Here is a 27,275-nt window from a genome sequence, read left to right on the forward strand (position 1 = left end):
AAAAAGCAATAAATGTTGCAGAGGATACGGAGAAAAGAAGCCCTATACACTGCTGGTGAGAATGAAAACTGGTGCAGGCACTATGGAAAACAGTATGGAGATTTATCAAAAAATTAAAACTACACATACTGTATGACCCAGCTATGCCACTACTGGGTATTTATCCAAAGAACTTGAAATCAACAATCCAGAGAAACTGATGCTTCTCTATGGTTATTACAGCACTATTCACAATACCCAAGAAGTTGAAGCAACACAAGTTCCCACTGATTGATGAATGGATAGAGAAGATGCGGGGTACATATATATAGTGGAATACTACTCAGCCATAATAAAAGACAAAATTGTCCCATTTGCAACACCATGGGTGGACCTTAGAGTATTATGTTAATCGAAATAAGCCAGACAGGGAGAGACAAACAGTGTTAGATTTCACATAAGTTGAAGATGAACAAACACATGGATAAAGAGAAGAGATTAATGGTTACCAGAAGGGAAGAGGGTGGGAGAGCACAAGGGGTAAAGGGGCACATGTGTATGGTGACAGACAAAAACTAGACTATTGATGGTGAGCACGATGACATCTATACAGAAACTGATATATAACATACACCTGAAATTTCACAATGTTATGAACATTATGACCTCAATAAAATAATTTTTAAATAAGAAAGAAAGGAAAAAAGAAAAAGAGAAAATCTTACCCTGTGTGGTCAAGTTAGCTAAAATTAAATTGTTATTATAAGAGCTTTAAAAATAAGCTTTAACACCAATAGCATATGATGTAAAACTGAAACAATTTTTTTCATCTCTTAAAGGAACAAAGTTTACTTGGATTACTGGTCTGCTCCTGATACGAGATTAGAAATTGAAAGTAAATATATTATGTTTCATCAAAATAATTTTCTGTGCTTTAATAGATCTTTGATTATTTAAGAAAACTGAATCTTCTCAATAGTAAGAGCTAAGTTTTGCTAACAGCTATGTAACCTTCTGCATTTGCCTTTAAAATCTTTTATTATTACTTTGGTTAAATGGATAACTAAGTATTGTTTCACAGTGTGACTAAGTATTGTTTCACAGTGACCTATGATCTTATTTGGCCAGTGTTTCAAACCCTTTCGATATTTTTTATTGATGTCATAATACTGTATAACATTATGAAATTTCAATTTTACATTATTATTTGTTAGTCACCAAACATATGTGCCCTTTTACCCCTTATGCCCACCTCCCAACCCCTTTCCACTCTGGTAACCACTAATCTGTGCTCTTTATTCGTGTATTTCTTTATCTTCTACATATGAATGAAATTTTATGATGTTGTGTTTCTCTATCTGGGTTCTTTCACTTAACAAAATACCCTCAAAGTCCATCCATGGTGTTGTGAATGGGACGATTTTGTCTATTTCTAGGGTCAAGTAGTATTCCACTGTGTATATATATATGCCACATCTTCTCTATCCATTCATCAGTCAATGGGCAGTTGGGTTGCTTCTACTTCTTGGCTATTATGAATAGTTGAATCTCATTTTTGTTGAATCTAAGGGGGGAAGACTGAGGGAAGAGCTCACTCCACCATGATGATGATGTCACTCTCTGTCTAACCCTTTTGATGTTTTTGAAAATCTTCCCCAAATCAATTCTAAATAAAGTCTTTTGAGCTCAACTAACTTTTAAACTTTTAGGGGAACCCTGGAAAATTTCAAAGGATTTATTCTGTTTCCTTATAAAAAGAGGGATGTTAAACTAATCAGGCTTCTTCGATATGTTAAATTACACGGGAAGGTCTGTCCAATAAGAAGTAACATTAATCCTTCCTTATGTTGTATCTCTACATGTTAGAAGAGTTTCTGAAACAGTGTGAAATTCCTGGAAGTCTGATATGTCCTGGTATAAAATGTTGTCTATCATCAAAATTAAGGCTCACATTTAAAGGACTGAATCTGAATGTAGGGAAATTCCTTAGGTGACTTTCATGCAAAGGCAGCCACAACAGAATCTATAAAGACTGTGGCACATGTGGTTGAAGTCTATTCTGCTTCTGAAAAAAAATGACTCCTTCTTGCCAGGCTTTTCGCCATCCTGATGTTCTGGTATCATGGAAGCAGTCTGCTCCTGAATCAGAGAAATTAAGATGAGTAAACAAAGGCTGTAAATTAAACAAAGAGTCAGAGCTATGGGAAACCTAAGACGACTGCTTGATTCTTCCTGGCTCCCTGGAAAATCTCATTTTTTGGTTTTTCTGTTCCTTCACTCAAAATAGGAAAAACTATCTTTTCCCTAGAGACCTCAAAACTCCTCCCTCTGGGTTCTTTGAGCACCTGCAGTTGGATGTCATTCAACTGCCTCTTAGTATGGGTTAACAATATGTTATTGCTGTTGTATACGTTTTCCAGATGGGTTGAAGCCTTCCCTTCCCTTACTGCAAAGCTGATGCCCTCACAGTGAACAAGAAACTGTTAGAAAATATGTTTCCCACTTGGGGTGTACCTCCCACGTGCCCCAGTGTTCAAGGCACTTCACTGGGCAAATAATACAAGCCATAACAAAAACCTTGCAAACTTCTTGGAATTATCACAGTCCCTAACACCTTCAATCATCAGGAAAGGTCAAGAGAACTAGTAGAAAACTGGATTAAAGCAGAAAAAGAATTAATTACATGGGACTACATGAACTGATGGGAATGATTATTATTTTTATGACTTTTGTCTGAAATATTACTATTTTAATCTTTTATTTTTATAGATTTAAGGGTACCTTTTTTCTTTTCTCTGAAGCTATCTATGACTTACATCAATTTGAAGAACCACATCTTTACAAGCAGAACCAAAACCGTTTTTCTCTCTACCTGATCCCTCAAGAATTCAGAAGCTCTCAGCGAGTATTCTTACTTTCATGACAAGATATTTACTTGCATACATTCAATAAGAAACGTTTCTATTGTAACAGAAAACATAGGTTATATGACCAAGGCTGTGACTAAAGTGTCAGGTTTGAGAGAGACATGCATAAACTCAGTTTGACCCAACAGCTTTAAGGAACCAAGGTTGACTTTATGAAGCCAACAAAGCCCCTGGGAAAAACAGCCTGGTATGTACTTACAGGGTTCCTGACAGCTTATCCAGGTGAGTAAAGAAGGTCACTTCCTGGCAGATTTCAGGAATCTCAAGCAGAGAGGAATTCACCCAAAACTAGAAGCCTTGGCTTCTTAATCTCAAGAGTCTTCTTAGCCTTTTTAGCTATTAAAAGTTCAATCTGGAGATGCCTCATGAAAAATTCCCACAACGAAAATTTAAGAACGCCTATATGATCAATTGCTATTCTTGCTGTACTTACGTAAATAACTAAACCAAGTTTACTGACAGTAGATTTATTTCACAAACAAAGAAGTCTTAATTTGTCTATCTTTGGTAAAAAAAATTAGAGTGATTTTAGAGAGGAAAACTATGTTTCAGTAGAAACTATTACCAACACTTGTGGATATTAGATTTCTGTGCTGTTAATTTTCATTGAAGTACTATCATTTACCTAAACACTGGACTGGGTCCTAAATTCTTCTAGTTTCCTCCAATATACAGGTACAACTCTCCAAACTAACATTTCCAACTTTTGTCTCACTTTTGACTTGGAATCATTGAGAACTAAAGTGGCCCTTTTCCCTGAAGCCCTACAAACTGAGGCTGAGAAACTTGATATAAACTTGCAAGATCACCACAGTAGCTCAAGTTTAGGCAACCTTAATACCTGTTGCTATGTAAGCTACTGAGAAAGTTTACTTGAAGACCTAATGACATCATCAGAGACATTTCAACCTGCAAAAGATGCTGCAGCCTTGACATCTAGAAATCTTCTTGGCTGGCTGCCACATAAACACAGAAACTGGTTTATAACTTTCTCCAACCATTAAACTTTATTTTTCTTTGTTTCCATAGAAATGCCTCTTATTAAGTATCTGATTTCTGGCTCCATAGACCTAACTTTGGGAACCCACCTGTTATGCTCACCTCCTGAAATGAGACAGAACTATTTAACTCAACTAAACTATTTTCAAGACTAAAAGATTATTTCAATGAAATAATGGGACAATCTACCAGCTCAAGTTTTAATACCTGAAACTTCCAGGGAAGTTTCAGAGGAGGGACATTTGGGGGCCCAAAACTCTTTGGGGCAGGCTGCTGCAAAATATCCCACAATGACATGTTGATTGTTTTGATTTAAAGTTACTTAAGTTCTGTGTTTAACTTAAAGTCTTGACCCTCCTGAAATTTTATTCCCCCTGAAAGCAGGAAATAAATCCCCCACGTGAAAGGTACCCTCCTTATCATGAGAGCTGGAGAATTCAGGGATGGGAAGCTTGTATAACCAAGAATTGTTACTTTTACTAATTTACTACCTCAAGCCTAAACTCTGAACAAATTCCTTAGTAATTACATACCCCAAGCCTAAGTTTCTTTGTCCTGTCAAATCCTCACAAATTTATTGTCTCTTTGTGTAAAAAGATATATAAACTACCTGCTTCGCTCACTCTCTGGGCACCCTTTTTCAATGATCTGCTGGCGAATGTGTTAAGCTGATTTTTTTTTCCTGTTAGTTTGATCTTGTTTCAGTTTTCTTACTAGTCCAGCCATGTCAACTCAAGATGGGTAGTGGGGGAATTTCACACTCCCAAACGCTCCCACAGACAAATGAATGGTTCCCTCTCTGGGTTCCCACAGTACACTGAACATACCTCTATTTATAACATCAGGAAATTTCTATATGATATTTATTTTTTTCTATTTAAAAATTAAGACAAAGTATGAAAAAGAAAATAGCTATTATCCAAATTCCATCTTCCAGCCGTATTCTAAGCTTAATCAGTATTTAACATTTTGGCATATTTCTTCCAGTCTCTCTTTCTGGGTGGCAGACTTGTAACCTCCTGGAATGCAAGGACTACATACTTTTTTTCCAATTTTTACAGCTCTTGAGGTCAGATGCCCAATGTGGGTCTCAATGGGCTAAAATCAAGGTGTCAGCAGGATAATATTCTTTCTGGAGGTCCAAGAGACAAATTGCTTCCTTAGTTGACTCAGATTCTAGAGGTAACTTGCATTATTTGTTTCACATCCTTCTTCCATCCTGAAAGCCAGTGAGGGCTGGCGGAGTCTTTCTTGTGCAGCATCATTCTGACCCTGACTCTCCTGCCTCCCTCTTTCACTTATAAGGACCCTTGTGATTATATTGGGGTCCCTGGATCATCTGAGATACTCGTACCATCTCACGATCCTCAACATCATCCCATCTGCAAAGTCCCTGTTACCATATCAAGTAACATTCACAGGTTCCACGGATCAGAATGTGGATGTTTTGGGGAGGCCATTATTCTGCCTGCCACAGGTACCTTTTCTAAACTTTACCCACAAAAAAATTTGCTTTGTTTTCCTTCTATTTCACTTTATTCTGATACAGAGGCAAGAGCACAAGCTCTGAGGGTAAGCACACTAGCTCTGTCATTTACAAGCTGGATGACCCTGGACCAGTCACTTCACCTCTTTTAGCCTCTTTTTTCTCATCTGTAACACAGGTGAACTCTTACTGCTTTAGGAAATGACAGTAAAAGAATAAGTTAAGATACATAAAGTATGAGGATTGCTGGGAAGATGGTGACATGGGAGGACTCTCAACTCCCATCCTCCCGTTGACACAACAAATTTACAACTATCCTTGGAACAATTACCTTGGATAGAGAATAGAAAAGTCGATAAAAAGAACCTCCACAAAAAGGGACAATGCTGACTGAGGTGCAAGAGGCAGAAATAACATTCTGGAGAAGAAAAAGCCACATTCTAGCCAAGGTGCTTCACAGCCAGGAGCAATCTTAAGATACAAAGCATCCTTTGGAGGAGTGGAGGGTCTGAGCAGGAGGGCTTTGCCACAATAAGAGCTTTGAATTCAGCACAACTGAGATGAGTGTCATAATATATGTCTTTGCTACCTATTAACAATAACGGGAAATACTCACAGAAAAGCTACTGGACATAAGGGAAAGAAAAGCTTGCTCTTAAAGGACCCATGCAGAAATTCACCCATTTCAGAAAGGAATGTAAAATCACCAGAAAGAAATGTTCACAGTCCTTTGATGAAAAGACACTCACTCAATAGGCTTTGGGCACATCTCAGTGAGAGGGGAGAACTCCCCAGGATGGGACCTCCTCCCCAGTGACTGAGACATTAGCAGCAGCCATTATTGTGACCTAGTACAGGCGTGCTGACACAGACACTGGTAGATCCCATTAGAGTTTTTCCCCTGGCCTGTTAGTACAGGGGTCTGTCCCACCCACTGCAGCATTGATTTAATCTGGCTCATCCAGGCAGCAAGACAACCCTAGGGGCTGGCTGTACCCAATATCAAGCCCTTGGGTAACTTGTGGGCCCACATAGGTGGGGTGTGTGGGACCCCTGCAGCAGGGGTAGTGGGTTCACATCTGTGAGGCACAGTGTGCAAGATGGGCAGGGCCTGTGCAAGGGGTGGGCCTGCATTGGCAGAGTGCGTGGGGCTTCTGCACTGGGGTGAGTGGATCCACTTCAGTGGGTTGGGGAGTGCGCATGGGGCAGGACCACGTTGATGGGATGTGGGCCTACAACCTGGTGGTGAAGTTTTTCAGCTGTAGATCTGTGATTCACAAACAGCCACATACAGGATTTGTCCCACCTCCAACACTGGAAACAATTGTGTGCTGTCATGCCTGGGGCCCAGTTACACTCCTAAGAGAGCTGACAACAGCCTTGGAGGCCTGAGGCCTGCAGCAATTATAAACCACTGAGCCTAGCCACCAGCCACACTGGGGGCCTACTCACTTAACAGAAAAACTACAGCAGGAATGTGCTATTAGACTTTGCATCCAACTGTGCTGGTGCTCCCCACACCTGATAAAGTGACTAAAGAGACTACACCAGCTGCACAAAGCTGAGCATTACAACCAGCCAGTCAGAGGAACAGCCTAGACTCCCTGGGAACCTGGAGCAAGAGCAACCCTGCCACAACAGAAAGACACATATAGCCCACACAGGGAACACTCCAGGAACATTTGGAACTGGTGATGAGAGAGAGGCACACTGCTGAGCCTCACATGGCATCTCTTACATGAGGCCACCTCTCTAAGATCGGGAGATATAGCTGATCTGCCTAATACATAGATATAAGCACAGAGAAAGAGGCAAAATGAGGAGACAAAGAAATATGTTCCAACCAAGAGAACCAGCCAAATCCTCAGAAAAAGTACTAAACAAAACAGAGATAAACAATCTGATTAAGAGTACAAACTAATAATAGTCATAAGGATGTTCACAGGTCTTGGGAGAGGAATGGATGAACTCAGTAAGAACATCAACAAAGAATTGGAAAACTTAAAAAAGAACCAATCAGAAATTAAGAATACAATACTGGAAATGAAAAATTCACTACAGAGACTCAATAGCAGAGTATATGATACAGAAGAATGGATCAGTGAGCTGGATGAAAGACTAAATAATCCAAGCTGAGCAGACAAAAGAAAAAAGAATTAAAAAGAATGACAACAGTGAAAGGGAACTCTGGGACAACATCAAGCACAGTAACACCCACATTATATGTGCACCAGAAGGAGAAGAGAGAGACAAAGTGGTGGAGAATCTATCTGAAGAAATAATAGCTGAAAACTTTCATAACCTAAGGAAGGAAACAGACATCCAGGTACAGGAAGCACAGAGAGCACCAAACAAGATAAATGCAAAGAGGGCCACATAAAGACATGTTATAATTAAAATGTCAACAATTGAAGATAAAGAGAGAATCCTAAAAGCTGCAAGAGAAAGACAACAAGTTACATACAAAGGAAATCCCATAAGGCTATCACCTGACTTCTCCTCAGAAACCTCACAGGGTAGAAAAGAGTGGCATGATATATTTAAAGCACTGAAAGGAAAAAACTTACAGTCAAGAATACTGAATCCAACAATGGTATCATTCAGAATAGAAGGTGAAATAAAGTGTTTTCCAGACAAGTAAAAACTAGTGGAGTTGATCACGAAGAAACTAGTCTCACAAGAAATGCTAAAGGGATTTATTTAAGTGGAAAAGAGACGACCACAAATAGGAATAAAAAAATTATTTAAAAGAAAACAAACAATAAAATCACTGGTAAAGGCAAATATACAGCAAAAGTATCAGATCAACCATCTATGAAGCTAATATGAAAGCCAAAAGAGAAAAATACTAAAATTATCTATTTCCACGATAAGAGGGTAATGAATACACATGCTCAAAAAAGAGGTTACATATGATATCAAAAACATAAAATGTCGGAGGAGAGAAGTAAAAGAGTAGAGCTAGGGGCCAGCCTGGTGGCACAGCAGTTAACTTCACATGCACTGCTACAGTGGCCCAGGGTTCGCCAGTTCAGATCCCTGGTGTGGACCTACGCACTGCTTATCAAGCCATGCTTTGGCAGGCATCCCACATATAAAATAGAGGAAGATGGACACAAATATTACCTCAGGGCCAATCTTCCTCAGCAAAAAGGATTGGTATCAAATGTTAGCTCAGGGCTGGGGCTGGCCCCGTGGCCGAGTGGTTAAGTTCGCGCGCTGTGCTGCAGGCGGCCCAGTGTTTCATTGGTTCAAATCCTGGGCACGGACATGGCACTGCTCATCAAACCATGCTGAGGCAGTGTCCCACATGCCACAACTAGAAGGACCCACGACGAAGAATATACAACTATGTACCGGGAGGCTTTGGGGAGAAAAAGGGAAAAAAAATAAAATCTTTAAAAAAAAAATGTTAGCTCAGGGCTAATCTTCCTCAAAAAAAAAAAAGAGTAGAGGTTTTAGCAAGAGGTCAAACTTAAGAGGACATCAACTTAAAATAGATTGCTATATACATACGTTATTATATATGAACTTCATGGTAATCACAAAGCAGAAACCTATAATAAATACACAAAAATTAAGAGAAAGGAACCCAAACATAATACTAAAGAAAGCCATCAAGCCACAAGGGAAAACAACAAGGGAAGAAGAAAGGAACAGAGAAGAACTACTAAAATATCCAGGGAAAAAAATGTAATAAAATGGCTCAAAGTATCCACTAATCAATAGTTAATTTAAATGTCAATCAATTACATATATATATATATATATATATATATATATATATACACACATATATATATGATGCATACAAGAGACACACTTCAGACCTAAAGATACTCAGAAACAGAAAGTGAAGGGATTTAAAAAGATACTCCATGCAAATGGCAATGAAAAGAAAGCTGGGGTGTCAATAATTATATCAGAAAAAAAAACTTTTACAAAAACTGCAACAGGAGTCAAAGAAGGGCACTACATAATGATAAAGGGAACAATACAACAAGAAGATATAACACTTGTAAATATCTCTGCACCCAACATAGAAGCACCTAAATATACAAAAAAACTATTAACAGACATAAAAAGAGAAACAGACAGTAAAACAATAATGGTAGGGGACTTTAACACTCCAATTACATCAATTGATAGATCATCCAAACAGAAGATCAATAAGGAAACATTGGCCTTAAACGACACATTACCAAATGGACTTAGTAGATACATACAGAACATTCCGTCCAAAAACCACAGAATACACGTTCCTCTCCAATGCACATGGAACATTCTCCAGGATAGATCACATATTAGGCCACAAAACAAGTCACAATAAATTTAAAATGGTTTAAATACTACCAGGCAGTTTTTTTCTGACCACAACAGTATGAAACAAGGAATCAACTACAGGAAGAAAATTGGAAAAGCCAGAAATATGTGCAGATTAAACAAAATTCTACTGAACAACAATTGGGCCAACAAAGACATCAAGGGAGAAATCAAAAAATACGTGGAGACAAAGAAAAATGAAAATACGACATGCGAAAATTTATGGGAAACAGCAAAAGTGGTTCTAAGAGGTAAGGTTTTAGCATTACAGGCCTACCTCAACAAACAAGAAAAATCTCAAATAAACAATCGAACAGTGCACCTAAAAGAACTTGAAAAAGAACAAAGCCCAAAATCAATGGAAGGAAGGAAATAATAAAAATCAGGGCAGAAGTAAACGAAATAGAGATTAAAAAAATAATACAAAGGATCAATGAAACTAACAGCTGGTTCTTGGAGAAGATAAACAAAATTGACAAACCTTTAGCTAGACCCACCAAGAAAAAGGAGAGAAGACTCAAATAAATAAAGTCAGAAATGAAAGAGGAGAAATTAGAATGGACACCTCAGAAATATAAAAGATTATGAGAATACTATGAAAAGCAATATGCCAACAAATTGGATAATCTAGAAGTAATGGATAAATTCTTAGAATCATACAACCTTCCAAAACTGAATCCAGAAGAATTAGAGAATTTGAATAGATCAATCACTGATAAGATCAAAAGAGCAATCACAACCCTCCGAAAAAATAAAAGCCCAAGACCAGATGTCTTCCCTGGTGATTTTTTACCAAACATTCAAAGGAGACTTAATATCTATCATTCTTAACCTCTTCCAAAAAATTGAAGAGGAGGGGAAGCTTCCTAACTCATTCTACAAGGCCAACATTACCCTGATACCAAAACAAGACAAAGACAACACAAAAAAAGAAAATTACACTAGAGCCGTTCTTAAAGGAGTTGGGAGAGGAGGGCAGGTAGGTGTCACCTTCAGAGCAGGCTGCCAGTGGTATCATGGTGACCCAGAAGCCCCCTCCCCAAAAAACACGAAAGTGATGATGATTCTTATGAAGTGTTGGATTTAAATGGGCAGGCAAGGAGATGCCATTGGTAGAATCAAGTGCTTGGCCACAGTTCCAGACCTATTGTACAAAAAATTCTCAGTAGCCATTCAAATTATAGTGGGTGGAGTGACAGGCTGGTGTGCGGGATTTTTGTTCCAGAAAGTTGGGAAACTTCCAGAAACTGAAGTAGGTGGCGGCTTTCTTCTCCTTCAGATTGCCAGTCTGGCTATGTGCAGAGCTACTGGAAGAGAGTTGAAAAAGAATTAAACAAAGCAAAAAGACAAACTGAGAAATCAGCAAATAAGGCAGCACCAGAAATCAACAATATAATTGAGGAAGTAGCAGAATTTGTCAAACATAACATTGTGATATCCAGTGGATTTGTGGGAGGGGAGGCCTTCCATCTTAAGAATATGAATGTTCTATCACAGTGGAGTCTCCTGTGAGAAGAGAAGTGGTGGCGACAAGGTGGTCTCTCAGCATTACATGCTGGCAGATTCTCCAGGCAATGAGAAATAACTAGCTGGACAGGACCAAGCTTACAACTTTGCATTTTGCCATCTGAACCTTGGCAAACTAATATCTACTGTAAAACAACCTATATGACATGCATACCATAGTATTCCTCAGCAAAACATGGCTTTCAGTATTTTTTTAAATTTTCATTTGTTTAGAACTTAGCCTATGAAATATCACCATTGGAGGTAGATATGGAGAAAAAAAATCTGTTGGATATATGCTCCAATGAAATACTATCCTCGTTTTATTTAAATAAGATGTTCTTCGTTGTGCTGTATGGTATAGTGCCAATAATGAAAAACTAAAATTAAAAAATTAGAAATATTATAGCTTCAACTTTAGGGCTGACTCTGTTTTTAAAGCTGTTTGCAATATACAGAAGAACTGTAATGCCCTTTTTGTGGAAGGATTTAAAAATAATAGAATTATTAAAGATATTAAACAGATTTAATACCAAAAAAGAGAATTACAGATCAATATCACTGATGAACATCGATGCAAAAATCCTCAACAAAATACTAGCAAATCAAATACAACAATACATTAAAAACATCATTCACCATGATCAGGCAGGATTTATTACAGGGATGCAGGGATGGTTCCACATCCATAAGTCAATCAATGGATATACAATATTTTTAAAAAAATGAAAAATCACATGATCATCTCAGTAGATGTAAAGAAAGCATTTGACAAGATACAGTATCTATTTATGATAAAAACCCTGAATAGGGGCCAGCCCCTGGAACAGTGGTAAGTTTGACACACTCTACTACAGCAGCTCAGGTTTGTGGGTTCAGATCCTGGGCACTGACCTACACTACTCATCAGCCATGCTGTGGCAGCAACCCACATACAAAAAATAGAGGAAGATTGGCACAGATGATAGCTCAGAGCTAATCTTCCTCAAGCAAAAATAAGTGGAAGATTGGCAACAGATGCTAGTTCAGAGGGAATCTTCATCAGCAAAAACAAATAAAAATAACTGAATAAAATGGGTATAGAAGGAAAGTATTTCAACATAATAAAGGCCATATATGACAAACTCACAGCCAATAAGATACTCAAATGGAGAAAAACTTAGCAATCCCTCTAAGAACAGGAACCAGACATGGATGCCCACATTCATCACTCTTATCTAACATAATAATGGAAGTCCTAGCCAGAGCAATCAGTCAAGAAAAAGAAATAAAGGGATCAAAATTGGAAAGGAAGAAGTGAAACTGTCACTATTTGCAGATGATGTGATTTTATATACAGAAAATCCTGAAGAATCCACAAAAAAGTTTTGGAATAATAAATGAATATGATAAAGTTGCAGCATACAAAATCAACAGACTAAAATAAATTGCATTTTTATACACTAACAATGAAGTAGCAGAAAAAGAAATTAAGAATATAATCCCAATGTATTACTCCCCCAGAATACAACTACAACAAAAATAATAAAACAACTAGTAATAAATTTAACCAAAGAGGTGACAAACCTGTACATGGAAAACTAGAAAAAGTTGTAGAAAGAAATTGAAGAAGACACAAATAAATGGAAAGTTATTCTGTGCACTTGGATTGGGAGAATTAACGTAGTTAAAATGTCCATAATTCCTAAAGCAATCTACAGATTCAATGCAATCCCTACCAAAGTTCCAATGATGTTTTTCATAGAAATAGAGCAAAGAATCTTAAAATTTATATGGAACAACAAAAGACCCCAAATAGCCAAGCAATTCTGAGAAAAAGGACAAATCTGGAGGTATCACACTTCCTGATTTCAAAATACACTACAAAGCTATTTTAATCAAAACAGCATGGTACTGGCACCAAAACAGACACATAGATCAATGGAACAGAATCAAGAGCCCAGAAATAAACTCTCACATCTATGGACAGTTAATTTTCAACAAGGGAGCCAAGAACACAGAACAGAGAAAGGAAAGTCTCTTCAGTAAATGGTGTTGGGGAAAACTGGAAAACCACATGCAAAAGAATGAAAGTAGACAATTATCTTATACCATACACAAAAAATAACTCAAATTGGATTAAAGACCTGAACGTAAGGCCTGAAACCATAAAACTTCTAGAAGAAAATATAGGCAGTACACTCTTCGACATCGGTCTTAGTAGCATAATTTCAAGTACCATGTCTGACCAGGCAAGGAAAACAACAGAAACATTAAACAAAAGGTACTACATCAAACTAAAACGTTCACAGCAAAGGAAACTATCAACAAAACAAAAAGACAACCAAGCAATTGGGAGAAGATATTGGCTAATCATATATCTGTTCAGGGGTTAACATCCAAAATATATAAAGAACTCATACATCTTAACAACCCAATTAACAAATGGGCAAAATATCTGAACAGAAATTTCTCCAAAGAAGATATGCAGATGCCCAACAGCCACATGAAAAGATGTTCAATGTGACTAATTATTAAGGAAATGCAAATCAAAACTAAAATGAGATATCACCTCACATCCATCAGAATGGCTATAATTAACAAGACAAGATACAAGTGTTGGAGATGTGGAGAAGGGATAACTTTCAAAAACTGCTGGTGGGAGTGCAAAATGGCACAACCACTATGGAAAATAGTATAGAGATTCCTCAAAAAATTAAGAATACAACTACCATCCAATCCAGCTATTCCACTGCTGGGTATTAATCCAAATAACATGAAAACACGAATGCATAAAATATGTACACCTCTGTGTTCATTGTGGCATTATTAACAATAGCCAAGACTTGAAAGCAACCTACATGCCCATCAAGAGATGAATGGATAAAGAAGATACAGTGCTATACACACTGGAATACTACTCATCCATAAAAAAACATGAAATCTTTCCATTTGCAACAACATGGATGGACTTTGAGGGTATAATGCTAAGTGAAATAAGTCAGAGGGAGACTGTCAAATACCATATGATCTCACTCATAAGTAGAAGATAAAAAGAATGACAAATGCATAGGAACAGAGATTGGAGTGGTGTTTACCAGGAGGGAAGGGAGGACGGGGGAAGGCGAGAGAGGCAATTAAGTATATGTGTGTGGTGATGGATTGTAATTAGTCTTTGGGTGGTGAACAAGATGTAACCCACAGAGAAATTGAAATATAATGATGCACACCTGAAATTTATATAATGTTATAAACCAATGTTATCTCAATAAAAAATGATACATAAGTAATTATACACAGTGCCTGGTATGTGATGGGCCCTCAGTAAACATTCCTTCAATCCCTTCCCTTTGCCGTCCTATTTTCTCTCACTTCTGCCAATTTTCTCCTTTATCTCCTTTCTCTTCAGTGACTTCGTCTGAACTCAGTCTAACCATTTAGCAAAGAAGGCCATGCTACCCATCTCTTGTGATTCTGCTTCAATGCTTCTTGGCACGGAGCCTGATAGTCTACTCAAGGCAGTAGACTATATTTATATGGAGAGCTCTGTTGTTTTGTTTAAAAGTCATTTTATGTTCACTTAAAACTTATATAGACTTTCTTGTAACTTAGACCTGCCATTTCCAGTTCTGCCCTGTTATTTTATACATTCATTTCCTTATTTCATCCTTCTTCAGTCTTTCTCTTTACATCTTATAAATAAAGACAGTACAGAGACAAAAGTAATGCCCAAGCCACAATAGGTAATTCCTTTACCCAGATGAATGCTATTTGCAAGACATCCCCTGAAGCCTGTTTTTAGGTTTGGCTTTCAGCAAATCTAACTCTAGAACACATTTCCAGATCCCCAGGGACAATAACTGTGCCAGAAGCCACACAATCTGTGAGTATTTCTGCCTTGGAGTAAAACATTTTCCAGGATATTGTTCATAAGTTTCTGGTACCCAATCTTTCCACTCCTGGAATTTAAGCCTCCCCTGTCATTTTCATCTCCAGTTGGCCTGCCAGGACACTGCCAGAAAATGCCTGACCCTAGATGACCAGGGTGCACCATTGCATAGTCCGAGAATTATAAGTGTTTGCACTTACTCAGCACTCACTACGTGCCAGGCACTATCTGAGAGGTTTTATATGTAGCTACAGTCTTCATTAAAAAATACCACAAGTGATGTCATTTCCATTTTTATGGATTAAAAAAACTGAGGCAGAGAAGTTAAGTAATTTACCCAACATCACACAACTCCATAATTTTACCTCATCTCCCACCGAATAAATGTTAATAATTTAAATGGGGCAGAGGACACCCTAAGATTTCTGAGGTCTCCTGAATAAAATACAACCCTCCAGAATGATGTTTGCCTGCTCCATTTTCAGCACTCGACAGTCAGCATTTTGTTGTCCACCTAGCCCTTCACTTAGGCACCTGTGAAGCTGAGTACCTGAGGGTTACTGTAAATATTCGATAAGATTACCTTTCGACCTTGTTATGAAAAGAAATTAATCTTGTCAACTTGCTATTTTCCTGTTTAACCTGAGGGGTAACTCAAGCTTCACAAGGATTTAAGAGCTTGTTTTAAGAAGAGAATGCCTTCAAGGATCACCAGATAACAGCCCCTAGCTTCCCCTGAAGACCAGAAGTCAGATTGACCAGGGGCTTAATGAGAGTGAAAGAAAAATGGATTACCCCTGACAAGATATTTTCACATATTGAGGTATATGTGGTAACTATCCAAGTTCAAAACTGATTTGGCTTGAACTAAAAAGCCTTATTTATGGCCTATCAAACATGCATTGTACATCTGCATAATCACTGAGGTAAATAATGCACTCTCTTAAAATAAGAATGCATACTTCCCCTCCTACACCGTATTGGTAATACCCTATTGGTAATGCCCAGATTAGTCACTTTCCCTGCATCAGGGTCATGTTGACCTGCTAATTTGAAACTGAATAGCTCTTTGAAATTTTGATGGAAATGTATCCTGGGTGTGTTTAATGTATCTTCTTTGTTCTAAAAAGATATGACTGTACTAAAACGCATGCTTCTCTGGAAGGTCTTGTAAGGCCTTCCTGGGTTATAATCCTCACTCTGGCTCATAATAAACTCTCCCCAATTTTGATTTATAGGTTGTTTATGGATTGTTTGCACTTACACTCCTTTGTTTCTCCAAAACTCCCCATGCCACACCCCTTAGGCTTATAAAACATCCTGATTTCTCTCCTGTTAAGATGGATTTGAGAGGACCCAAGCTCCCACCTCTGTCTTGGGAAATTCAAATAAATCTTTCTCCATCTCCAAGCAATGATGTCTGTGTTTGGCTTGGTGTGCATCAGGCACACATACTGGAGATTAAGGGGTTTAGTATCACCTGTTCACTGACACCACTCACAATTGCACATGCCTTCATAAAAGCTTGCTTTTATGAATCTCAATCTCCTTTAGGAAGAAACATGGTCAGGTTCCCGTGTCCATTAAAAGTCACTTTTACTGAATTGTCAGCTATTCACACAGCCATTCTCTAGCCATAAAAAGGGTGCCCTAGGGAAAGGAACTGTAATGTGAAGGAATCAAGGGAGGAGGGAGAGTTCCTACAATGGTCACAATCAGGAGGAGACACCAAATGCAGAAACAGCCATAAGGCAAACCCAGAATTTATGGCCTTTGAACAATGGCAGCCCCACCTATCTCTTTCCATGCCTGTTGGCATATGACATCCTTCTCAGCCTGCCCCTCCTGGCCTTGTCTTCTTAGACCAACTAGAGGCCTGGGCCTGGGGCCAAAGGAAAGTACCCAGCACTGAGCTGTGTGGGTGGAGGGAGCAGAGAATAAAGTGTTCAGCTCATAGGGGACCTGACTCACCGATGTACATATCACTTGGGCAGGGAATGGATTAGTGAAGGGCTGCTCTGCAGGACTCATTGTTTAAGGAGTCACGCTTTCACAATACCGTCTGACTAGGAATTAAGGGTTTGGGAGGCATCACAGGTTTCTCCCATTTGTACATCCATTTGTCACTCCCTCTCCCTCTGTTGGGTTACATTCCTCTCTCCATAGGTCATTTATTTACTGAGTTGCATATGGGAAGATCTGTTGAATTCCTTAAAGCACCCAGCATTTAACTCAGTTCAAGAGTGTCTGTCATCTTAGTGATGAGCAGACACAAATATCTTTTAAAGGCTCTGCAGGAAATCTGAACAAGAACCTTTGCACCACCCACAATCCCTCTGGGGTTTGTGCTAAACACAAGAAGTGGACAGAAATTACTGTGTGCTGGAGACCTTTATGTTTGCACCTCACTTAATGCTCACAGTGACCCTTTGACATCAGGACTATTTTTCCTATATTGCAAATGAGAAGCCAAAATTCCAATAAGTCAATTAACTTGTCCCTTATCCAAGAACTGGGAAAAGATGGAACCAGGACTTGGACTCTCATATTTATGAATCTAAAGCTCATGTTCTCACTCCACACCATCCTAGCTACTAGAAATCAAAGAATGGAAAGACGACTGCTTCTACTAGAAATATTCATAAAAGGCCTAAATTAAGAGATAGAACCTAAAATGGGTCTTAGAATGAAGAACAATTCAGGAGGCTGAACAAGAGGGTGTAAGGGAGAAAGACAAATCCTCTAGCCTCTGGGTCCTTCTGGCTGGGCTATGAATTAAATTCACATGAGACAAAATAACAGGAGAAAATCAAACAAAGCTTTGTAACTTGTATACATGAGAGAAACTCAAGAAACTGTACAACTCAACAAAATGGTGGAAGCTGTTTCCTTAAATACTATCTTCAGCTAAAAACAAAGGAGGATATTGAGGATGGGGGCAGTTGGTTACGGGAGATTATCACAAAAGTACAGGAAACAAGAGTAAGGTTTTTATGCATATTTAAGTCTTTGCCTTCCCCACTGTAAAGTGTTTCTAGAGATAAGGTCATCCCCCCTTCTTCCTGGTACAGAGAGGGAGATGTCTTTGCTGGAGATCCAGATGGATATTTCCCTTAGAAATGTGAATGTCTCTTACAAAGGGTAAATTCTACTTTTCAGGGCTTCTCCTATGTCTGCAGTTTTTAAGAGTAACCAGCCAAAAATAATCCTCATGCCAAAGAGACACATTTTAGAGTGGCCAATTCTGATCCTCCACAGTCCCACCTTTGAAACTTTAAGAAGTTTCATAGTCCAGAAGCTGAGTGGCAGATTGTTACATTTCATTGAACACATTTCTTAGTCCTGATAATAGATCAGTCCAGTTAAATTCATTTTATTAGGTGGTGATGCAGGTGGGCTCAAAGTTAGGCCTATATTGTGAAAGCAAGAAATCAGGTATTTAATAAGAAGTATTTCTACAGAAACAAAAGAAAAACAAGGTTAATCATTGGCGCAAATTATAAATCAGTTTCTGAGTTCAGTGGACAGCCAGTTAAGAAGATTTCTAGATGTCAGTGTCGAAGCATCTTTTCCAGCTTAAAATGTCTCTGATGATATCATCAAGTGTTCAGATGTCCTTTTGAGTTCTTAACACAGCAACAGGAATGCTATCATGGTGATCTCTCTTAAGTTTATATAAAGTTGTCCAGCTTCAGTTTGCAGAGCTTTAGGGATAAGGGTGATTTCAGTTCACAATGATTTCAAATAAAAATGATGGGGAAAAAATTGAAACCATTAGTTTGGAGATTTTTAGCAAGATATTTCAGGAGACTAGAAGAACTCAGTATCTAGTATCCAGTCTTGTTTACAAGTAGAAAACAAAAACCTCAAACACAATTAACAGATCTAGGATCTAATATCCACAAATGTGTATTATAGTTTTTACTGAAACATAATTTTTCTCTCTAAAATTACTCTCATTTTTACCAAAGATAGCCAAAATAAGACTGATTGGCTTGTAAAGTGAGTCTAGTTTCAATAAATTTGGCCCAATTATTTACATAAGTACAGCAAGAATAGCAATTGATCATATATGCTCTTTTAAGCCTGCTTTGCTGGAAATTTTCATAAGGCATCTCGGATTGAACTTTAAAGGCCTCTCAAGGCCAGGAAAGCCAAGCACTTTCAAACAAAGTGTGTAATGTCTACAGATTTGGGTGAATTTTTCTCTTCTCGAGTTCCCTAAAATATTTCAAGGTTCCGGCAACTGCCAGATAAGTGACCTTCCTTACTTACCCGGTAAGGTTGCTAGGAACCCTGTAAACAAGGTACCATGTCAACGTTTCCATGTGGCTTTATTCCATAAAGCCCAATCTTTGTTTCTGAAAAACTGTTTGGTTGTATCTGAGTCTGTGCCTGTTTCTCTCAAATACGACATTCTACTCAAAGCTTTTATAAGATAAATAATGTTTCCAATTGTTCCTGTTTTAAGGTGAACAGATTCTTATTGAATTTATGAAAATAACTATATTTCCATGGAAATAACAATACTTACTTACTAAGAGTTTCAAAATTCTGGTGGAGTCAGGCAGGAAAAAAAAGATAAATTTTTCAATTTTGTTTAAAAAGTATAATTAACCAAATTGTTATGTCATAGTTAGTGTAAGAGAAAATAGAAAAAGATTTTCTTAAATCTGAAGAAAATCAAAACATTTAAAAGACCTGCAATATTTCAAGTGAAGTCATAAAAATTATAATCATCCTCATTAGTTCAGTCCTGTATAATCGATTTTTGAGTTTAATATTCTGTTAGCAGTTTTATAGGGTTATCAGTTTCTCTGTTAGAGTTCTGTAATTTCTTACACAGTTCAGTTTTATAATCTGAAAGTTTGTCAGAAACCTGTATTTTAGAATAAATGTCAGAATCCCTTACATGAATCTCTAAAGATGAAAACATTTGTAAAATAGAGTAAAACAAAACTGTTTGTAAATGACAAAAGACTTAAAAATGATAAGAACTGTCTGCAAGTGACAAAAGACTTGAAAATGACAATTAACAAAGCAATTTGGTTATTTATGTGCCATAAAACACTTTAAGGTAATAACTAGAAGTATAACTGATAACCAGGACAGATTAGAATTTTCCAGAATGTTACATAATTTTTAAAACACTTACATCAATAACATCTGCCCACACAATATCATAGGTCCCTATGAAGCAATGCTTAGTTACCTATTTATTCATGGTAACAGTTAAAGAATTTTAGGCAAATTCTAAAAATGAAATAGCTGTAAGAAAAACCTTACTACCTGTTATTAAAGACCTGATTAAAACAATATAGAAAATTTATTTTTGATAAAACACAAAAGCCCTACCTTTCTTGTAGAATAGTCAAAGAAAAAAACCTTTCATAATCATTTTACCAAGAGCAGACTAAAAGTTTAAGAAAATTATCCTTTTAAGACAGGGGAAAAAGCAAATTCTAACTTTGCAACAGTTTACTTTTGATATTAAAATTCACTTAATTAAATTCATTTTAATCTTAGCCAACTTTACCATGTATAAAACTTTCTTTTAGAATTCTTCTTTTAAAAACCTTCTATAACTTTCTGTTTACGTTCAGAACTTGTCCCATGCCTTCTTTTTTTTCTTCTGGTACTTTAGGGCAAATTTATCTTTCCTAACAAAACAAATAAAAATATTTCCATTCTTCATAACTTCCTTACTGAAAATATACATCTTCCTTTCCTTAAATACAAACATATTTTCCTTATTGACTTCTAGTAGCTTTAATCACATGTTGTGATTTTTAACCCTTATAAACCTTAATTTTTATGTAAAAACTAAGAAGTAAGCAATTATGAACTGTCTTTTATATTAGCATTCTATGGTTTGGCAAGGTTATAAATACTTTTTATAATTTTAGAAACATGTTACTTTATAGAACAATATTTTAATAAAACACAAGCCATGTTTACCAATAGACTCAAACACCTTTTAGTTTCTCTGTAATATTACAAAAGTAGGTAAACTTATATTTAGTAATTAATGTCTAATATTTTATCTCATTTAGAAATAATGTAGATATTCAATGAATTTTCCAACATTTAATTGAGCAAAACTTCAGAGTTTCAATTTACTAAAGAGATTTTTGAAGTTATTAAACACATGTCATAAGATATAATTATTGCTAAAAGTTTAAACTCTTACCTCATTTGCATCATTTGTCCCCAGCAATTATGTTTAGATTACCCATGAAAACTTCATGAGACATTAAACAAAATTAACTACCATTCTAAGTTATGCTGACAAACTTGTAACAGGGATAATATGAGCTTTGTTAACTAGTAAACCAGGCTGCATATCTGCATCATATCCAACGCTGATAACTCAAGGGACATGTATATTTTAATCAAACAAACTTAAGCTTTCATTCACCAAAGGTTATTCCATATCATGTTAACTTGAAAGACATGTAAGCACTTAACTTTAAGTCAATTAAATAGAGCTCTTAATTTTGACCACACCATCTGGAGGTAAAACATCACACACATACAACATTCATATAGATGCACGTAAACACATAGACACAGACAGAGATGTCAAATTTTTGTTATGAATCAGGTGCAATACAAAGCTCACTAGTTTAGGAGAAACATTTGTACTTCAAAGAATGGCTTTCAAGTCCTAGAGGAGATGGGAGCAGAAAATCTGCATCATAAAGGCACAGAGAAAGTAGTCAAGTTTTCTTCAAGATGGAGTTTCTGGGGCATATTTGCCTAATCTGTTTCTAATATCTTGATCTTCTGTCTCAGTCAATATCAAGGAGCATTATAAGGAAGAGGGGAGGGTTTGAGCTTGTCAAAAGACGGGTGAATTTTGAACTGCTTTCTAGAGCTGTATCACCAGGCTTGCAGAAATTTGCAAGACAAAGACAGTTTCTTCTAGTCCCCCAAAGAACTGGACTACTATCTGACAAAAGACGCTGACCCATCCCTCTGGCTACACCCTTCCAATTCTTCTTTATATTAGGGAAATTTTTAATTTAATAGATGAATCAAAGATTTGTATGTTCTAAAACTTTCAGGACAATGTATCACACCTTTAAAGTCTACACAAAGCTTTTAACAACGGCCCTCTTTCTAAGTGTACAATTTAACCCCAGATAAATTTACCTTGGAGGGGGGAGCTTTTATTATCCTTTTTTATTAGTACCTCTATTCACCTGTAGATTTTTATCTCATATTGTGTGGGTTCAGGCAACCTTACTGACTTCCCTTTAGTAACTTTAATTAACACGTCTGAAGGGCAGATTTATATGTTGTCTTACAATCAGGCATGGGAAATATCCCTTTCCTAGTAAGACACGTTGTCTATCTCCACAATACAATCAGGCAAAAAGATACAATCACTTCACATTAAGCCTATAAGTATATCATTTTTTCTACAAAGTTTTATTTGAATTCCATCAAATCTTAAACCTCTAATCATAGCTTTCAGTAGGACTTTATCAATAGATCTTGGTCTTATAATTTTAGATAGAGGAAGCATTCTCAGTCAGACATTTTAAAACATACTCAGGCACAGTTGATATAACCTCTTTATATAAAATCAGCTCAAACATTCCAGTCTTTATAAGCTTATCAACACTTACACTGTTACATTTTCTCAATTTAATTGTAACCTGAGTAAGGGTCTTAAAGCTACTCATTATTTTTCTTTTTGTATTTCCTTTTTAATGTGGGCTTCTCAAAGATACCAATAAAAACTATGATGAGAGCTCTCATCAATTGTTTTGCCAATTTAGAAGTTTTTCAAACTTAAGCCATTGTCTGGCCACATTCATGAGTAGGATCTTAACAGTGACACATACCAATAAGCTTAACCATGGATGAAATAGGCGCCCTCAAAAGAGATGCAGAAAGATCATTCCCCAAAATAGTCAAAGCAAAGGCCTTTACTGCACAATAAGCAATGAAGGTTGAGAGGACCAAGGCCCCTTATGAAAACAACCGGGACCCCTTCTGACAAAGTCCTCTGAGAGCTGACACAGCCAGACAAAGAGAGTGTGTCCCAGAAACCCAGTCTACTCAACTGGCCAACAAGACGCATGCTGGTACATGCATCCTCTGGATGGCAGAGACCAAAAATGTCCCAAAGCCAAGCTCTCAAGACACAGAAAAAGACAAAAGAAAAACCTCATCTGATGCACACTAACAGCTTTAGCTAATCCTTGGGTATCTCAGGGCCAAATTAGTACCCAGGAGGGAGGAGCCACAGGCTTGGGGGTCATGTGTGCTTCACAGAGTACCCCATCGTTGTATGGACATTTTCTTGAAGTTGGTGGGGTGACCTGTGTCATTTACCCCATTCCATGACCACTTTTCCTTTCTCAGGAGAATTTTTGAGGTGGTGCGTGCTCTAATGACTCTTAACTGCCTATCATATTTGGCACCTTTTTGGCTTCCAAGATGCCCTTAGAAACAGCTTTCACCCCATGTGCATATTCCCAGACAACAGGCTTATAGAGATGCCTGTGTCTTATGACAAATGACAAAAAAAAAGACAGAGACAAGGAAAAATACTATCTCTGGGCGGAAAAGGATTTACAACAAATGAGTACTCAACAAAATATCCTGGAGTCACTGAGTCCAAGAAGCTAGCTTCACCAATATTTTCTCCTGCTAATATAAATCAAGAAAAGCAAAAGAAACTCACCACTCTTGCTTCCAATAGACCCTGAAGGCAGAGATCAAGGAGACTTACGTGGTAAAGACTCTTACCTTCTGCTGGCTCTTTTCAGGGGTCCAGGATTCTCAGCTGCAGTAGTCCTGGACTGAGCAGTGTCCAGCCGGTGAAGTTTTATCCCATCCAAGTTGCCAAACTGTAGGGGAGGAAAACAAATCCTCTAGCCCTGTGGGTCTTTCTGGCTGGGCTATGAATCAAATTCACATGAGACAGAATAACAGCAGAAAATCAAACAAAGGTTTGTAACATGTATACATGGGAGAAACTCAAGAAACTGGGTAATTCACCAAAATGGTGGAAGCTGTTCCCTTAAATGCTATCTTCAGCTAAAGACAAAGGAGGATGTTGAGGATGGGGGCAGTCACTTGTGGGAGATTACCAGAAAAGCAGAGGAAACAAGAATAAGATTATTATACAGACGTAAGTCCTTGCCTTCCACATTGATAACCGTTTCTAGAGATAAAATCATCCCTCTTCTTCCTGGTACAGAGAGGGAGACACCTTTACAGATGGAGATTTCCCTTAGAAATATAAATGTATCTTACAAAGGGGAAATTCTACTTTGCAGAGCTTCTCCCATGTCTGCAGTTTTTAAGGGTAACCAACCCAAAATAATCCTCATGCCAAAGAGATACATTTTGGGGTGGCAAATTCTGATCCTCTACACGGGCAAAGGTATTATAGAAAGAAGGAAAAGAATTAAAATCAATTAAGACATGAGAAAGAAAAATGCAGGTTCAGGTCTTACTACATAGATCAAGGGAACAGTTGGGGCTATGCTACAGGGTCGTTGAATGGAGGCCTCAGGAATTTGAACTTCATCCTGCAGATGATAGCAGTCACTGGAATGCTTTAAGAAGGTCAGGAACAGGACAAAACAGCATTTTCAGGAAGATTACCCTGAGAGTATTAGGCAAGATGACTTACGGAAGTGGTTTTCAACTCTGGCAACTCATTAAGTGCCTGAAAGCTTCTTTCTTTTCTTGTTCCAACTTTTCATTTTAACCTAATTTCAGACATTCAAAATGTTCCAAAAATAGGAAAAGTTCCCATGTACCCTTCACTCAATTTCCCCAAATATTAATGTTGTAGATAACCTCAGTATAATTATCAAAATAAATAAATTATCATTGATAGAATATGATGAACTAATCTATAGAACTTATTCAAATTTCATCAACGTTCCCACTAATGTCCTTTGTCTAAACTAGGATCCAACCCAGGATCACACAATACATTGTTGTTTTGTCTCCTCAGTCTCTTTAATAGGGGCCAGATCTTCAGAATTTCTTTTAATTTCATGATCTTAATATTTTTGAAGAGTATTGGCCATTTTGTAGAATGACTCTCAGTATGGGCTTATCTAATATTTCCTCTTGATTAAACTTAGGTTATGCACTTTTGGCAAGAATACCACAGAAGCGATGCTATGCCTTCTCAGTCCATCATATCAGGCCCACGGTATCTATATCTCTCCTTACTGGTGATGTTCAGTTTGAACACTTGGCTAAGCTTTCTCCACAGTAAAATGACTATTTTTGTGGAAGATTTTTTAAACTACCAATGCCTGAGCCACACAATAGGCCAATCAAATCAGACTCTCTGGGGGCAAACCACAAGAACTGACAGGTTTTTAATCCACCACAAGTGATTCTAACCACCAATCAGGGTTGGAAACCATTAGCTTAGATAATGAGGATTAGAATCCTGGAAATCAGCAAGGAAGCCAGACCTTGGGCCTCTCTTTTTAAGAGAATATCCAGTTCCAGACACAGATAAATATACCTGAACTTTAGCATGGACACCTGGTAGGGGAAAGGAAAGGCAAAAAAAAACCCTACTGAGACAGTGATGGGTGAGTAGACTGCTGTCCAATAAGAAGAGAAGGCAATACTCTCAGTGAAGTGTCCAGCCCTCTTGGTCTATTTTCTCTCCAGAACTCAAAGAAAGCTTTGCTGCAGTAAAAGCACACACCATATAATTTTATTGTCATCAGCCTGACCTGAGCTACTAATTTCCACTGAGGGAGGGAATTATGGATCATGTGATATAAACATACCACCACACATGCAAATACAAACACTTTTGGGGATGAGTGAACGAATAATTCACAGAGTCTACATCAGAGGTATGTGAACCTTAAACAACTTCACCCTATCCACTTGGACTTTTGCCCTTAATCTCTTCTGGAATAAGAGAGTAAGGATCCTGTTGTAAATTTCATGGAATAGCCAACTGTACACATCTCCTGTCACCAGATTGTTGAAGCAATGACACTGTGCTCAACTTCCTTAGTGTTATTATCTTGGAGTTTCCAAGAAGAGATTTCATCAATACCTCCCTTGGGAGGGCTATTTTATAACATGCAAAGGGAAACACCAATTTAACCAAAATCTGAGGGCAGGAAGGACCCTGACGAGAACTAGCCCTAAAGTATTCACAAACCACCAAGATCTGGTGCTGCTGGTGCAGGAGGAGCTGCTGCTAGTCAATATTTGACAAAGGAGAAGGCAGCTCAAACACACACGGAGTACTTACAAAGAATTAACTCAATTATCCCTCAATTATTACACAGCCAATTATCTCTCAAGCCTCTCTATGGGGTCTCACTGAGAGGGGTGGCACATAATTAAATGCTAACACGTGGATGAAATAATTTATAGAAGGGTGGGATCAACTGAGTCAGGAATGGCTGGGAAAGGTTTCAGGAAAGAGGCAGGATGCACGTTAGGCCTTTGAATGGTTAAGCCTTAGGGAAACGAAGACAAGGAGAAACACAATCACAGGGAACCAGGTATCAGGCACCACTGTAGATGTTAGTTTTAAAGGGGATTTCAGGAATGAGAGTGGGTTTCCATATGTTATTTTATCTATTCCTACCATATGGAGTTATATCAGAGGAGGATGATGATCCTTCAAAAGGTGAGGTAACTTGCCAAGGCCTGTGGTGGATCCGGGATTAGAAAGTAGCTATGTCCAACTCCAAAGCCCACACCAATGCCACTACCACTGAGAGAGGACTGAACACAGTATGTTTAAGGAACAGGAAGAGGCAGGGATGGCTACAGCAGAAAGACAGAGCTAAGACACAGGGCAGTTAGGTAAGCTTGCTAACGTGGGACCATGTGTTGTACAGCCATGAAAATTAGACAGAGACATTTGAACTTGGTCTTCTGGTTACAGAAGAGCCACTGAAAGTTTTGAGTAAGAGAGTAATCAAAGTGAAGCCTTTGAGCAAAGACCAAAGGGGATGGGGGTGAAAATGGGAGTTCTGGGTTCCTAAGCTACAGAGATGCCACTAACAACAGTAAGGAGGGCCACAAATATAGTGGAGCAAGAACTGGACTAAGAGTCAGAAGCGTGGGTTTAAATGTAAAGTGCTATGCAATAAAGTCATGGCTACATCAGGCAAGTCACATTCTCTCTCTGGACTTCAGTTTCTCTTCATCTGTAAATTGG

The 27,275-nt window shown here is 37.8% G+C and overlaps 1 protein-coding gene and 1 pseudogene across 2 annotated transcripts in view; one reads left to right on the top strand and one right to left on the bottom strand.

Moving 5' to 3' along the window:
• The window catches only part of LOC103542475 (cell adhesion molecule CEACAM1-like), a 432,471-nt gene that overhangs the window by 214,397 nt on the left and 190,799 nt on the right, over positions 1-27,275 (bottom strand). The window contains exon 4 of one of the 2 annotated variants that reach the window (XM_070557986.1): positions 23,852-23,952. The gene's annotated coding sequence lies outside the window, so the exon portion shown is untranslated. Of the gene's footprint in view, positions 1-23,851; positions 23,953-27,275 lie in introns of those variants that run through there. The other variant, XM_070557987.1, reaches the window with a different exon arrangement.
• LOC103565176 (FUN14 domain-containing protein 1-like) lies at positions 9,925-11,226 on the top strand (annotated as a pseudogene).

The sequence above is a fragment of the Equus przewalskii genome, chromosome 9 (genome assembly GCF_037783145.1).
Source record: "Equus przewalskii isolate Varuska chromosome 9, EquPr2, whole genome shotgun sequence".
NCBI lineage: Eukaryota > Metazoa > Chordata > Mammalia > Perissodactyla > Equidae > Equus > Equus przewalskii.